Source organism: Myodes glareolus, chromosome 17 (assembly GCF_982192425.1).
Source record: "Myodes glareolus chromosome 17, mMyoGla1.1, whole genome shotgun sequence".
Taxonomy (NCBI): Eukaryota; Metazoa; Chordata; class Mammalia; order Rodentia; family Cricetidae; genus Myodes; species Myodes glareolus.
In genome coordinates, this window is record NC_142042.1 from 48,464,260 (window position 1) to 48,478,983 (window position 14,724).

At 46.1% G+C, this 14,724-nt stretch overlaps 1 protein-coding gene and 1 pseudogene across 4 annotated transcripts in view; both read right to left on the reverse strand.

Moving 5' to 3' along the window:
* The window catches only part of Sort1 (sortilin 1), an 83,195-nt gene that overhangs the window by 66,287 nt on the left and 2,184 nt on the right, over positions 1-14,724 (reverse strand). The gene's annotated exons all lie outside the window — the stretch shown is intronic.
* On the reverse strand, positions 5,664-6,343 carry LOC148119377 (peptidyl-prolyl cis-trans isomerase A pseudogene; annotated as a pseudogene).

Consider the following 14,724-nt stretch of genomic DNA (forward strand, 5'->3'; position numbering starts at 1 on the left):
CTTGGACGCTCTGTAAGAGCAGCAAATGCTCTTTAGAGAAATGAGCCATTTGTCCAGCCATGGCCCGTATTAGTTTATTCTTATTTTGTCTCCCTGGTTAACAGACAGATGCATCAGAAGACTTAAGGACAGGGTCAGAGAGCTCCAGCCACACGGAGTCTGAAGAACACTGGCAGCCTCCATGAAAGGCAGATTGCTGAATTGGCTTCCTAACCCTGTCATTCCTGGATGCACTGATCTACCTTCCTGCTCACTCTCTGAGCTCTTTGTTCACTCTGCTGGAACTCTAGGAACCAGGGGAGCTCTGGGCAGCAGGAACTCACTGGCGGGCATCAGTAGTTACCATCTGACTGTGGAACAGGTTTTCAGGAAACCTTTCTAACCATGCTAGAAATTAGGGACAGTATGTTGCTCCAGTCTCTGACGATGCCCATCTCAGAGTTGATGATGCCAGCCTCACCCACCCACTTCCTGCCGACTTAGCTCAGGAGGCCCACACACTTCAGACCATGGGAAACACAATGTCCCCTTCTGCAGTCACGTGGATAATCTGTGGTTCCGTCAGCGGTGAAGAAAGACCTACAAAACACAAGACTCTTCACAGAAATAACTTCATCTTCACATCTAATTAAATTGGAAGCCTAATTAAGTCACTGTTACTATAAGCTGGGAGAACTTGATGCTGGTCCATAGAGTCATTTTGCTTGGCAAAACTCAATCATGAGAAATCTGTGCCTATCTAGTTACACCTGATTTAAAAGTCAAATGCTGAAAGACTTAACATTTGCCCCAGTGAGCCTGAGACCAGCTCACCAGAGTGGGCTGCAGGCTGAGGCTCTGCCATGTTACAGTCAGGAGCAGCCTCTCTTGGCAAGTAAAGAGGAGACTTGCCTTCCTTCAACAAACCATGCCCATCAGTATCCATGAGGGATGGACTCTTGGACCCCTGTGGATACCACGTCCATGATGCCCAAGTTCCTTAAATCCAATGTCATAGTGTTTAGATATAACCCCACATATCCCCTGCTCCTTAAATCCACTCTAGATTACCTATATGTTGTAAATGCTAAATACAATAAACAGTCGCACCAGGTTACTGAAGACAAACTGACAACAAAAACATCTGTATATGTTCAGTATAGGCAAAAAAAAATTCTGAAATTTTTAAATTCAAAATTAGTTGAATCTGTGAACGCAGAACCTGTAACTGCAAAGGGCCGACTACTGGGCTGCAGCCATCGTGTGCTTGAGCCTATTCTGAGCCCTGGGGGAGACGCGGGGATAATACAGGTTCTGGGTCTGTGCACTCGGATTCTGTAAACAGACTTCTCTGCTGCAGAAATGTAGGCACCAGGGCTAAACATGTCAGACGATCTGCAGACGATGCCTGTCTGCATGGAACGCGGCTCTAAGAACGCGCATCCTGCCTAGGCCGGGGACCAACTGGGGAGGAAGGGGGCACAGATCATCCCTCCTGGGAATCCATTTCCTTGAGGGTGAAAATGAATCCTCCTCCTCCACACACAGGGCTAAGAGTCCAGTGGCGCGGCTTTCATGGGTGAGCCTACAAAGACTGGAAATCCAGACTCAGGCTCCCAACTGCCAACAAGAGGACACAGGGACCGGATGCATGACATGCAGGAAGGGTCTGCAACCAACACTTTTGTGGGCAGGAAGACAATTTTTACAGAATTTAGTTCTGTCAAACAAGGCATTGCTAGAATCGGAAAACACGGGCCAAAAATAAGATCACAAATGTTCCAGTTCTCATGGAAGCTATTCTTAGAAATGAAAAAAAACAACAAAACCCAACCTAGACATTAAAGAAAAAAATGCAGGTTTTCAAAATCTATTCAATTATTCAGAGTTCTCGGAGAGGCAGGACGACAGGGAGAACACTGGGCGAATAATCAGGTGGCCCGGGTTTATTTTCAGCTCTGCCAGAAGCCCTGTGAACTCGGGCAATACTGCCTAACCGCGTGGTGGTGGGGGGAGGGAGCCGCAGTGGCGACGTCTCTGCTGTTCTGTGACTCAGCAACGCGCTACCCTCGCGGTTTCCCTCCTAAGGCTAAGGAGCTGGGAATTTTTTTTTTTAAATCAACAAACTGGCCCCCTAATCCCAATAGCCATGTTACAAGAGCTACCTGCATTATCTGGATACTCAGAGGAGCAGAGCACTCTGGGAGAGGAAGTGCTGCATACCTCCAGTGCAGCATAATGCATGCATCATGAAGCTATGCATTAAGAAGTTATGCATTAGCCCTGAGTGGGAAAACTGCACGCTATCATTCTAATTCAATTCACCTAAACCTGTCCTCTTCGCCTATGGAGGAAACAAATTAAATTTGGGGAGGGGTGCACCTAGAGATGGCCAGGGACAGCAGCAGGAAGGGGCAGGATGTGGCAAGGAGAACAGAGTTTTTGCAGAATAAACAAACAGGCAAACAAAATCTTAAGCAAGCAGACTGCAGTGCTCAGCCCGAGAATACAGGCCAGTGAATACTGGAGAAAACAGCCCTACATCTTTGGATAGCCCTGTAAGCATTAAACAAACACCACATTAAGGTGACGTGAATTCTGGGGTAGCCTGATCCAGTTCTTAATGCTCCAAGGCCATGAGATAGACTGACTAAAAAGGCCAAGAAATTTTGAAAAAAAAATCATTAAAAAGAACAAAATCTTTGGCACTTTAAGGAGCAGGCTTTTCTTTTTTTTAAATCCAATTTCTTGAAGCAATTCATTTCTAGTCCTCCCCAGTAAGTGAGGTTCATCTCACAGTGTTTACCATTTCGTTTTTTACAACCAAGTCCTGATTCAAAGCAAGGCCAATGAAGGAGAGCCATGTGCTAGCTGCCGGCCCTGTTGGCAGGACCATAAAGCTGGCTGCTCACACATGGGTGTGAGGACTTAGTCCCTCTCCCTCTGCTATGCCACACTGGCTTTCTTCCAGATCTTGGGTACACCAAGCTCTTCCTTACCCCAGGCCTGATGAACACGCTGTTCCCTGCCTGGGGTGTTCCTCCTGGCAGAATCCCATTCATCTTCCGTATCAGTTTAAACAAGGGCTCAACAAGTCCTTAGAGTCCCAGATAAAGGGCCTCTGCCAGTTACTCTCCTGTGGCTGCTTCTTTGCTTACCATATTTATAATTATACATTGTTGCCCATTTTTTTCATTGATTCATAAAGCACACAGATATAAAATATAAATATAAAGACAGAGGGCTATCTGGTTTTTTGTGTCAGCTCCCAGGATGTGGGATCCAGTACAGTGCCTAACAAACGCGTGCTCGTTAAACCACTGGTGGCTTAATAAATAAATAAATAAATAAATAAATAAAGAAAGTGTTTTAATTTTTTTTAAATAGGGTCTCAGTATCCCACGTTAGCCTTGATTCCCTATGTATCCTGCGGTGCCCTTGAGCTTCTGGTCCTCCCACCTCCACCTCTGGAGTGCTGGGAGGATCAAGCTCGGGGCCTCACTCATTCATGTAGGTGAGCACTCGACCAGCTGAGCCACATCCCCTGAACCTTGACAGGGCATTTATTACAGTGGTGTTATATATTATTTATATATTTTTTAAATGTATGAGTGTTCTGTCTGCATGTCTACCTGCAGGCCACAAGGGAACATCAGATCCCATTTCAGATGGTTGTGAGTCACCATGTGGTTGCTGGGAATTGAACTCAGGACCTCTGGAAGAGCAGGTAGTGCTCTTAAGTGCTGAGCCATCTCTACAGTCCTTTTATTTATATATTTTTAATGCAGTATTGTACATTATTACAAAGCATCACTTCTACTTTATAAAGGAAGAAAGTTGCTCAGAGAAGCTAAATAATCTGTTCAACGTCACACAGTTGGTGACAGGACATGGTCTCAAAGTCCTATCTGTCTAACTCCAGACAGCACACCTAAATGCTGCATTTGCTACAACACTCTGTGAGGCAAAATGAACTCATGATACAGCCTTCAAAGGGTTACAATCGGGAGGAAAATGCTTTTAGAAACCAAACTGAACACGAGACAGAAAGCTGTAAGTACTGCGGTACAAGTGGCTGCTGCAGGAGGCCACAGGCAGAAGCAGGCAGGATTGGGAGGCCAGTCAGACAAGATGAGAGCCAGGAGAACAAAGGCGGTGAGCAGCAGAGCTTAAGGGACTGGCGAGAAGGTCATTCTAACTGGAATGGAGGATTAACGTAAGCCCAGAAGCTGTGACGAGGTAGGTTAAAGAAACATGCATATAATAAACACATTTCTTCAGCATTCTGTTCTAACGCCCTGCCCAGCACAGGCCCTGAGAAGCACCTGCCACCCAGTTGATGTAACTCTGGTCCTCGATGACACCAGGAGGCTGAAAAGCTGCCATGGCTGCCGGCTGCCCGGCTGACGAAATGCTAAAAACTTGCAAGGTCCCTAAAGTCACTAATCAACTGAAACTCAAAGGAAGAGAAGTTATTACTAAACTACAAGCAGTCTTTATGCAGAATTCTAAGTTATTTCAAACTCACTATACACCTGAAACTACCTTAACCAAATAAGTGTGTATCTGGTGATTTCCTGATTGATTTGATCACTGTTCCCTCTCCATCATCCATAGATCAAGAAAGTCAGTTTGAGTGGGGTGTTCAGGGTGGACACATCAGGATACATTATATACATGTATGCCAAAGAATAAACAAAAATATTTTTAAAACAGAAAGTCAGTTTGAAAGGATACTCCTGAACGAGATGGCACAGACTTTAAATCTCACCACTGAGGAGGCAGAGGCAGGCGGATCTCTTGTGAGTTTGAGGCCAGTCTAGTCTATAAATGAGTTCCAGGCAAGCCAAGGCTACACAGAGAAACCCTGTCTCAAGGGAAAGAAGGAAGGAAGGGAAGGAGGAAGGAGTGAGTGAGGAAAGGAGGGAGGGAGGGAGGAAGGAAGGAACGGATTCTTTCCTTTACCAAGTCCAAGCACCATGGTCACCCAATGTATTCCAGAAGGGCTGGTTCCAGGCACATTGGCCCTGTCTCCTTTGGATAATAAAATCTACCAAGCTCCAGTTCTTTACATTAAATGATGGAATGTTAACATATAATTTTCTATTTCTTCCCACCTAATATACTATAAATCATCTCCATCTGTAATGACCAACACCAATTGTGATTTTGTATAGAGAATAAGTAATAAAAGAAAGTCCATACATGTTCAGTCTACATGCAATGTGTGTGTGTGTGTGCGAGAGAGAGAGAGAGAGAAAGGGAGAGAGAATTTGAATGTGTGTGTGAGAGAGAGAGAGGGGGAGAGAGAGAGAGAGAGAGAACATTCTTGTGTTTGGTGCATGGGTGTATATGTGTTTGTGAGTGGGTGTAAATGTGTGTCGCACGCATGTGGAGGCCAGAGGTTGATATCCCCTCTCTCTCTCTCTCTCTCTCTCTCTCTCTCTCTCTTTAATATTTATTTATTTATTTATTATACAATATTCTGTCTGTGTGTATGCCTGAAGGCCAGAAGAGGGCACCAGACCTCATTATAGATGGTTGTGAGCCACCGTGTGGTTGCTGGGAATTGAACTCAGGACCTTTGGAAAAGCAGGCAATGCTCTTAACCTCTGAGCCATCTCTCCAGCCCTCTCTCTCTCTTTCTTACTTAGTTTTTATTCATAATCATAAACTTAACTCTGCAATCCAGCTAGACTTGAAAAGGAATGAGGAAAATATGGAACCCAAAGAACTTCAGTGAGAGCAGAGATTACAGGGTACTGCGAGCACATGGGGCTGGGGTGCTCTCCTGAGCTACAGAAGGAATGGTCTGGTCGGTAAGAAGCCCGCAAGTCAAAAGAATTAGAGTTGTCCACAGTCGGAAATGGTGATCTTCTTTATGGTCTTGCCGTTCCTGGACCCAAAACGCCCCATGGCTTCCACAATGTTCATGCCTTCTTTCACCTTCCCAAAGACCACGTGTTTGCCGTCCAGCCACTCAGTCTTGGTGGTGCAGATAAAAAACTGGGAACCGTTTGTGTTTGGTCCAGCATTTGCCATGGACAAGATGCCAGGACCTGTATGCTTCAGGATGAAGTTCTCATCCTCAAATTTTTCTCCGTAGATGGATCTGCTGCCAGTGCCATTATGGCGTGTGAAGTCACCACCCTGGCACATGAATCCTGGAATAATCCTGTGAAAGAAGAACCCTTATATCCAAATTCTTTCTCTCCAGTGCTCAGAGCATGAAAGTTTTCTGCTGTCTTTGGAACTTTGTCTGCAAATAGCTCGAAGGAGACGCGGCCCAAGGGCTCGCCATCGGCCGCGGTGTCGAAGAACACGGTGGGGCTGACCATGGCTGCAGCAAGCGGCGAGAGGGAACAGCGGCCTCTGCAAAGCCAATATCCACTCTCTTACACAATCACTCTCCACCTTATTTTCTGAGACAGGGTTTTTCACTGAACTTGCTCATGCAAGCAGATGGGCTGGCCAGGAAGCCTCAGGAATCCTGTCTTTGCCTGTCTAGTACATCACCTGGCTTTTCATGTGGGGTCTGGAGATCAAACTCAGGTCCCCATGCTTGCCTGGAAAGTGTTCTATGGGATGAACTATTTCCCAGTTTATAGATACAATTTGAAAAAAATACTTTGAATTCATAGATATGGAATCTAGAGATACTGAGAATCCAATACACATATTTCATAATACAGACTTGGTTCCTGTGAGTACCCTGAATTCCCCAAGAATACTGTGTATAAATAAAATGTGTAAATAAATATTTAAGCATCTAAGTGGTAATGCATCAGAAGTTTGTAGAGGCAACTACAAGACAATAAGAGGGGAGTTGGTCCCAGTGGCATGAGGGAGAGCTAGCCCTGCCCTTAGCCTGTGCCGTGCAGGAGAGCTGGTCCCAGCGTCATGGGCACAGAAGAGTTGGGGGGCTGACCAACCAACTCAGTTACTATGAGGTCCAGATCCAGGGCTTTGAGCTGGCTCACCCCAACATCTACCCCACCTATGAGCTGCTGGAGCTGGTGAAGGGGCCGGTCCCGCAGAACCATGCTGCAGGACCTCTGTGACACAGCAGGACATCCGAGAAGAGTCTCTGTGAGGGTCCAGTATTGATGGTGTAGCAGAAGCCAGAGGCCTCAAACCAGACCAAGCATTGTAATGATCATTCTCAAGTAAAGCCATTTGTACAAAAGGATATACAGTGTGACATGCCATGACACACTGCGGCTTTCACAGCGAGATTTTTTTCCTTGTGGGGGCAGCGTTACAAGGGTGAGGGGAATGAGTGGGATCTGGGTACACGGCATGATTCACAGAGAATCAGTTTTTAAAAGTATGAAAAAAAGAGATGGATTCACACTAAATCTCAAATTATAACTGCTTAGAAGTAGATATTAGGTTTTCTTTTTTAATCAATGAAAAAAAAAAAACAACAAGGTTAAGAAAGACTGATGTGTTCATGGTAACCAGTGAAGTCCAAACCCAGGTCTGATACCTGGAATTCTGCACCGCAGCCACCTTGAAGCATTAACTCAAGTTAAAACTTGATACAATCACAAAGGTAAGAAACAAAATAACTCTGTAGCATATGCTTCTTACATTTCTGCCATCTTGACTCACTCCCGCTCATGCCACCCCCACCCAAGCCTGTCAACCAACCCTGCCAAGAGAGAAACGCATCTCTGCCTCATCCAGCTCCTTTTATGCGCGTTTTTTGGGAGTTGGGTCAAGGACTGTACTTATCGGGATCATTTAGCTGATAACTGGGCCCTGTGGAGGATCCGACAGATCAACAAGCTTATTAAGAAATTATACTAGTCACAGTCACAGGGCACTTAAAGGTTTCCAAAACACATCCACTTATGCTTTCTCTTCAAGCCCCATGGTAATTACTATGTTTTATGCAAAGGGGACTGGAAGCTTAGAAAGACTGCACTCGCTGAGGGCACTGTGACCTCAAGAAGCAGAGAGGGGCTCGCAGCTACACAACGTAGACATGGAGTCTACTGCCTTGCTTTACCTCTGTGATAGATGCACTGATATAAAACCTGTTTGTGAACTTCCAAATGCAGCGTCACGTTGGGACATCTGGGGTCACTCCCAGCTCTCAGCCAGTGAGCGATCGTCTAGCCTCCACAATAGAAGGGAAGCTGTGACCAGCCAAGGCCCTAACAATCTCTGACTCAACAGGCCATCCAGCTTCAACAGTAAATGCAAGGGTGGTGGCAAATTAACATACCTAACAATCTAGTCCAGCTGCGAAAGATGGGAGCAGTTGGCATTCAACCCTGTCCCAGAGCTCATAAATATTCAAACAAAAGAGATGTGGTCATGGACATCTAGGTTTCTCACGCTGTGCCTCCACTCGCCTTTAAGGATATCCAGCCTTGGGCTGGTGAGATGGCTCAGCAGGTAGCGAGAGGTGATTGTACTCAGGCGGGCAAATACCTGAGCTTGAGCCTTCCTACAAGATGCAGGAAAGGACGCATGCCTGGGAGTAGTCCTCTGATCTTCACATGCTTGCCATCACGTGTGCGTTCCTGTGTGTGTGTGCGCGCACACACACACACACACAAATTCAAAAATAATATCTCGAGTCCAAACGTGTTCCTTAGAGCCCCTGAACCTCAGGGCCACCCTGTCCTCCATTCATCTCTCTTGCTGGGCACATCCCTTCAGCCCACAGCAATAGGCTGTCTCTGAAAGGGATGCTCTTTCTGGTTCTCCAGGGCCACCTCTGGCTTCTCTAGCTCTGGCCTCAGATCTAGCACTTTCTGGTTAAAAAAAAAAAAAAAAAAAAAAAAAAACCCTTTCACAGATGATCTTCTCAAACACTCTGCCCACACTGCCTGAGCCCCTCTCCTCTTCCCTGAACAGCTGTCAATTTTACTTCTCGATGTGCTTTTGCGGAAACGTTAGTCTTGGCATCATCGCTCTAGAGCCAGCCTCCTATCTTCCTGTCTCAGGGCCTGCACAGATCTCTCCACCCTGCCTTCCCAGAGCACTGCTCTGTAGTTCCCTGCCTTGCTGCACACTCCTAGGGAGCACTTCTGAACACCAAAATCCGTAAAAAGGCATTAACAGTTTAGCTTTGTTAAGATACACCCCCGGCTCCACTCAGCATATAGTAAGAGGCTCATGCACTGGGCACCTCCTAGTACATTACATTTAATATGATACTTCGATAAAACTTCCGATTTGACCCTCTGAACAATCAGAGAGTGTCTCTCTAGTTTAAAAAACCAAAACAAACAAACAGCTATGATAGTCAAGAAAAGCAAATAATTCTCCATGATCACGGAGTCATGAATGAGGAGAGCCATAACTCACGTCTGCATATAAAGATACATCTTGGGTATTTTGTATAGAACTAATTGATATTTTGGGTCCCTCCTGCAAGGAGCAAGCGCCATATAAACATCTGATTAGAGCTGCTTCGTCTGAGAATAATTGAACTGAAACTGCCTTTCATAGTTCAATCTCTTGGTCCTTTTTTTTTTAAATATTTTTATGGTTTATTTAACTTTATGTACATTGGTGTGAAGGTGTCAGATTCCCCGGAACTGGATTTTCAGACAGTTGTGAGCTGCCATGTGGGTGCTGGGAATTGAACTCAGGACCTCTGGAAGAGCAGTCAGTGCTCTAAACCGCTGAGCCATCTCTCCAGCCCCAATCTCTTGGTCCTTAAAGGGAGTCGAAACAACCTTAAAACTGACAGGAGTACCATCAGAGCTGAACACACAGCAAACCCCTAACACAGGAGTGTACCATCAGAACTTAACACAGAGCAAACCCTTAACACAGGAGTGTACCATCAGAACTTAACACAGGAGTGTACCATCAGAGCTGAACACACAGCAAACCCCTAACACAGGAGTGTACCATCAGAGCTGAACACACAGCAAACCCTTAACTAAAGCCAACACAGGAGGACTAATAGCCAGACCCCCGCCCCACGCACAAGGAACCAAAGCACGTTTTCTTTAGAGGACAACAAATCAAGTCAGCTCATCACATTCGAGTTTCCCTACGTGCGTAGACTTAAAGTAAGTCTACCACATATTTGCAAATACTTGGGTTGCTAGAAAGAGGACAAACGAGCAAAAAAGCTCAAGTTTAGGAGAAAGGAAAAACAGACCACAACAAACCCCATGTTTCCGGCTACATAGTTATTGGACCAGCCATGTTTGGACTATCCAAACTAGTAGCTTTTATTAGCGTTAAAATTCCCAGGCATCAGGGGACAATAAAGTATTACTCCCCCTACGATAAGAGGCAAAGGTCCTTCATCATTGCCTGGAAGGCACCCTCCTCTCTTTCGGGAATGCTCACGTCTTACTGAAGCAAGTGGCTGAGCACCAGCTCCAGATGTGAACCCCACAATCTGCGCAAGCTCAACAGCCAACATTTGCCTCTAGATTGGGAATCAAGTAACACCTGTGATCAGAGCCTCTGCCCTCTTCTATGTGGACCACAGAATGTTTGTAAAAAATGTTTCTATGCTAATCTAAAACTGGCAACATCATAGATGAGGAATTGGGGGACAGAGACTGAAACACAAAACACAAGATTATATCAGAGGGCTTTCTCAGCAGGGCACCACGGGTTCTGTTTTCATAGTGCTTTCTCTATTAAGGATAGAGAAGTATTAGCCTCTATTGGAACAGACCCACATGCCCAGCTTTCACCTAGCGTTGATATAACACCTATTGATACAATGAGTCTTGTATGAATGCTTTCAACCAAACTAGCTCCAAACTACATTTACTAACCCATTTTTTTCTTCTTCTTCCTCCTCTTCCTCCTCCTCCTCCTCCTCTTCTTCTTCTTCTTCTTTTTCTGAGACAGGGTTTCTCTAGCTGTAGCTTTGGAGCCTGTCCTGAAACTAGCTTTTGTAGACCAGGCTGGCCTCGAACTCACAGAGATCCACCTGCCTCTGCCTCCCGAGTGCTGGGATTTAAGGTGTGCGCCATCACCGCCCAGCCTAACCCATTTCTGAGTGGAGCCACCACTGAACAACAACAAAACACCTAGACCAGACACACAGACCGCTTTGTTCTTCAAGCACCATTACCCCAGAAACCCACACACAGAGACCCTGAGGCCGCGAAGTGGCGTGAACAAGTTCCTACCAAAGTTCTAAACGGAGGGGGCAGAAGACACAAGAGACTTTCTGCTTACCAAGGCAGTGGACTGGACACTGACAGATGCAGTAGCTATTCCGCAAGATTTCTGGAGCCAACGCAATATAGCTCTTTCTAGAGGGGGCTACATGTCAAATTGGATGGGTTTTCTGCCTCCACATTAGTTCCTCATCATATAAAACAGCTGAGCCTTGTTTCTCCTGCCTCAAAACAAAGCCATAATTTCCTGGATAGCAGAGACTGAGGCGGTGGGAGATTGGACAGGATTCGAGGAGGCGGAGGCAGAAAGTTCTCCAGCTGACGGCCACAAGCGGTGCTAAGCATCGCATGCCATATGGTAACCACACAGGGTGAGAGGTCACCCGTGATGAAACTGAGGAGCACAGTAGTCACCCACTGGGAGTCCAATGGCGGAGCTCAGAAGGACCTGGGAGCAGCCTCCGTGAGCCTGCCGTGAGAAAGTAGAGCGGAATAGCGGAGCAGGGTCTGCGGCTAACATTCCTATAAAAAGAAAAGAGCCTTTAGGAACTGGCCAGACAGGAGCTGCTTCCAGCCACCTGCCTCGGACTTCTAATTGAAAATTGCAGTTCATAGAGGCAAATATTGGCGTCAGCAGTACGCCAATATTTCCCTAACTATTATACCATATGCCTTTGGAGCCATTTGTCACACCTGGCTAGCCTTTCACCTTCATGTCAACCAAAGCTCAGTCCTTCAGGGCATCAGCCCGAGTGGAGGGGAACTCATCACAGCTGCTGCAGATGGCGCCTCTGGGGATGGCGAGCATCTCACTAACATCACCCTCAGTCCAGTCTGTATGGCAGAAGGCTCTACCTGAGGCCATGGCTTACTCTGCTCAATCAGAACCAAGAGGGGCAGCCTTCTGAATTCCTATGCCTTGACCCAAAATTGAGTGGAAAGGGCCTTGGAAGAAGTGAGATAAATTGGGCAGGTGCTGGCTCCTGTCTTTAATCCCAACAGTCGGAAGGCAGAGACAGGCAGATACCTGTGAGTTTGAGGCCAGCCTGGTCTACACAGAGTGAGTTCCAGGACTGACTCCATAGCGACTGAGAAACCCTGTCTCGAAAAACCAAAATATAAATTTAAAAAGAAGAGAGATAAACTAGAGTTTATCTAGTGGAGAATTGGAGGGCGGGGGTGGGGTAGGGGGCAGAATGGAGACAGGCTATTTCTGGGATAAATGAGGCAGCCAGGAAGTTCTGGGACAGTTAAAGGCAACAACAATCTTCAGATTTTCGGGTGTTACAAAGGTCTGGTGATCGCCAACAGGCTGAGGGCAGCAGCTCTCTGAAGGCGCCAACAGACACACTGAGTTCCGTCAGCCTGGACTCAGCCCTGCCAGTGTGGCAAACAAGCACACGCATTCTTCTCAGGGCTGAGGCCGCACAACAGCCTCTCCACAGGGCCTGTTTGCTTAAGGAGCCCGAGGCTTTGATGTCCGGGTAGAAGTTGGGAAGTTCTGTGTAAAGAAGTAGCTCTGGTGGCAGGAGCAGAGGGAGGGGTGAACGGCGGCTCCCGGCCCTATTAATCACAAGTTTAAGAACTTTTAAGGAAATTATCGAATGGTCTGTACACAGGAATGAGAAGCAAGGAAATTATGTCAGCCTCTGCTGCGACTCGGGCCAAGGCATTTCTACTGTTTCTTTAAGACAGACTTTCATGCCTACCCTCAAAGGGGTGCTTATGGGGGAATGTTTTGAAGCAACTCAACTTAGCAACCAACATTAATAAATCCTCTGGGCCTGCTCAGTTTCTCCCATGTACAAAGGTTATATGTGCTGTGAACATTCCAAGCATATAAAGGCAACAGTCGCTTGATACTGACAACAGCGTGGGATTCAGAGCAAAGGAGGATGACCAAGGCTCAGGATATCTGTGGGTGACAAAAGCAGGCTCGTAACTGAGTGCTAAGAATCCACTAATACAGAGGGTATTTTTATGCATGCATGTTTGTTTCTCCTAAGTATGCGAGCTTAGCTCCATTTTAAAGATTAGGAATGAGAAGTGGGGGCTTAAGGAACTTAAGGGAAGAAAACATAATAACACAGTGAGGATGCAAATGCAGGCAAGGCTGGTCCAGAGCCTGCCCCACGGGGCTGCAGGGCCTTCCCATGGCATGCCAAACCCTCAGAACAAGATCAGGAAGTACAATTTTTGTAAGATATAAATGGCAATCTTCTGCCTTTGTTTTCTTGCCATTCTTTTTGCTGTTTCAGTAACACCCAATATTTATTTCCACTTTCTTCTGAGTCTATTGTACTTATTGATAATACCATAAACTAGAAAAAACAGTAATTCTCTGCTTGCTCACATCCCATAGAGCACCACACCATTAGGACCTCTATGTGAACAACACATGCCATCAAAATAAATACAACACACTTGAAGCAGACTTAAAACCAAGATCAAAGAGACGATGAAAGGAAACCTAGAGAGAAACAGGGAGGCTGGGGGGGGAAGAGGACAACCTTTTGGGTTTCGTGAGTTAAGAAGCCCAAGTCACAGCGTTGGCTGAGAACCCACACTGCAAAGGCATACACTTTACTCTGTAAATTTAAGATTAAATGCTGTGGGCTGGGGATATAGTTTAGTGGCAGCGCAAGCAGTTGCCTAGTATGAGCAAGGCGTGGGATTTAACCCCCAGCAGCACCTGCCCCCCCCCAGCCCACACAATGGTACAAGTCCTTATAAGCTGAAGGAACCAGTCCAGAGACCTGCTAACGCCTTTAGCAGTTGGGCATTGCCATGTCTGAATTACCTCTGTAGCTTAGCAGCCCCTCCCCCTTCCATTTCTGGGCCTTTGGAATGCATTCACACTCACGACAGGACTGAAAAGAACACTGAGCTGTAGGGAAGGAGAACTAACAACTTCTGTGTTGTTTGTTTGTTTGTTTGTTTGTTTGTTTGTTTTGGAGGGGGCAGGGAGAGATTGGATCCTTTCACATTATCCAGAAAAAAAAAAAAAATGACTCCAAAGAACAGCTTCCTACTCCCGCAGTCTGAAAACATAGTGTCTTGACACTAAATAGTAAGTTGTTCTGTGACGCTGATGCTCTTACTTCGCCCTGTTAGAAAGGGTCCCCGAATACCAGATCTCTTCAGCCCAGTGTAGCGTGATGTTATCATCTGCATTATAAGACGGAGACTTGGGAAACACAGGAAATACTTCATAATTCCCAGAAGTTGAGCTTTTGAAAACCATCTTAATGATTTCTAAGGTGAAGGCGGTTAGCAAAGGCGCCACTTAAAGCAAAAACCAACAACAAACAAAACAGGCATTCAAATTACAGAAAGCATACCCTCCTTAAGAATCATGGAAGGGTAACAACTGGGGTAGGGGAAGGGACTCATTTTAAATAAAGACTGAAGGAAAAAAAACTAATAAGCTGTAACTAGATAAAATGAGAGAGAGAAACGCCTTTGCATATGAACTTCAAAGAAGAGGCTTCTGAACCAGGTTTCTCTGACTCTTCCTTTGAGGTCGGTATATTATCAATGGCAAAGTCAACCAGGGGTCGTTGCGGATCTGAAGATGGGCTGGGCAGCGAGTGGAGAATCTGGAGTATGGGGCAAGAACGCCGAGTCC